General features: G+C 30.2%; 1 pseudogene; it reads right to left on the reverse strand.

The window, feature by feature from the left end:
* Positions 1–261: 261 nt before the first annotated feature.
* The window catches only part of LOC107653544 (ankyrin repeat and MYND domain-containing protein 1-like), a 25764-nt pseudogene continuing 23883 nt past the window's right edge, over positions 262–2142 (reverse strand).

A 2142-nucleotide genomic window follows, 5' to 3' on the forward strand; every position in this document is an offset into this window, starting at 1 on the left:
TATTTCAGCACTAGCATTTTATTTGAGGTATGAATTTATAAATTTGGTCTGTTTTACGTAATAAACATGCACAGTTGTTTAAACAAAACGGATGTTGTCTGTGTTTTTGAACCATTTCTTTTCATTTCTACCAGACCTTGAACTTGCTCAAGTCTTTTAGTCGCGTTCTTTTCAGAAAATTGGAAATTGGAAATTTTTCAGAAAAATGTGAAGCCATAACCTTTTACACAGCTAGTGTTTAACTGGCCTTTGAAACACGTTCTAGATAAAACTGTAATTCTCGTTCAGGTCATATTCCTGTATTTCTGGGGTCATGCTCAGGTGGAAGGCCTTACCTTTAGCGTCTTTGGTGGACAGAGGTGAACATGGTCCGGTAGATGCGCATTCATCTCTGATCAATTTTCCATTGACCACTGTGAAAACAACAAAACCGTTATGCATTAGTTCATCATAATAATAAACCAATATTCTGGCCAATTAATCAGCTGATATTTAGCCATTTTGAGATTATACTTCCCATTGTATCAGATGCTGAATAAATAGACAATATTGATAATGTATTTTTTTATCAAGAGTATTTCAAGTAAATTTAAAATAGATTTTGAGCAAAGATTCAAAGATTAAGAAATAGTTTTATTCAGAAAGGATGCATTAAATTGCATCAAAAGTGACAGTAAAGACACTTATAATGTTACAAATGATTTATATTTCAAATAATGCTTTTCTTTTTAACGTTCTATTCATCAAAGAATACTAAAAAAAACTGCATCACAGTTTCCAGAAAAATATCAAGTGGCACAGCTGTTTTCAGCGTTGATCATAAGAAATGTTTCTTATGCAGCAATATTAGCATATTAGAATGATTTCTGAAGGGTCACGTGACTCTGAAGACTGGAGTAATGATGCTGAAAATTCAGCTTTGTTACAACAGGAATAAATTAGAATTATTAGTAGTATTTATTACAATTATTATTATTAATTTATATGTGTAATAAATTACACAATTAAAATATTCTATATTCAAATAGATATCTTTAGTTTTTTTTATTAAAAATGTATTGATATTTCACAATATTACTATTATTATTTTTACTGTATTTTTTATAAACTTTTGAATGATAGTGTATTATGTTTTGTTTTAACAATTTTGTGAATGTCTTGTTTGCACATACCAGTGTTTAGTATCATTGAGATACTATTATAGTTGCGTTTGAATACGTTTTTTATTATTGTTATTTATTATTTTTATTTTTGTTATTTTCCATTTTCGTTTTAATAAATATATGTTATATGTCTATGTAGTTTTTATGAATTTTCATTTCAGTTTTAATTTTAATTACTTTAGTATATGAAGTTAACCTAAATGAGAAATGTTTCCTAGGCAAGTTTTTTGAACATTCTATTTTATTTATTTTTATTTTTGGCCATACAGCATTGTTTGGACCTACATCCTATGTAGAAACACTACAGAGACAAATCCTCCAGAGAAAAGCACACTGTGAACACCCTAAATACACAGCTATCAGGTTCTGCCAGGTTCCTCGATGCCCTGCTGAACCTTCTGCGTGATTCACCAGCGCTCAGATCTGGCCTCATTTGTTCTAGAAGTGTGGCCTTCATCTCACAAACACTTCTTACATAACAGTGTTGTTACTGGAGACTACATCTTATTCTCACAGGAATGGACCGCTGCAGGAGGGGGTCATTTCTCATTTCATACTTTAAATCCCATAAGACCTGTCTGTAAAAACAAATCCTCTGCTCGCACACAACACGACTGATTTTTAAAGTCTGCTTCATATAGTGTCTACAAACCTCCTGTGTGGTTTAAAGATAATACAACGCAGCAAAAGTAAGTAATTTATCTGTAAATTAATTCATACACATTTCATGACAGAAGTAATTTATTCCTGTGATGCAAAGTTTAATTTTCAGCAACCATTACTCTGATCCTTCAGAAATCATTCTAAAAATGATAATTATTTCAAACTTTTGACGTGTAGTGTCAATATTTACCCACAATGTAATAAAAATAAACAATATATTTAAAAAAACATTTTTAAAGAACATATATATACAGGTGCATCTCAATAAATTAGAATGTCGTGGAAAAGTTAATTTATTTCAGTAATTCAACTCAAA

This window comes from Sinocyclocheilus anshuiensis, unplaced genomic scaffold, assembly GCF_001515605.1.
Source record: "Sinocyclocheilus anshuiensis isolate Anshui unplaced genomic scaffold, SAMN03320099.WGS_v1.1 scaffold1079, whole genome shotgun sequence".
Taxonomy (NCBI): domain Eukaryota; kingdom Metazoa; phylum Chordata; class Actinopteri; order Cypriniformes; family Cyprinidae; genus Sinocyclocheilus; species Sinocyclocheilus anshuiensis.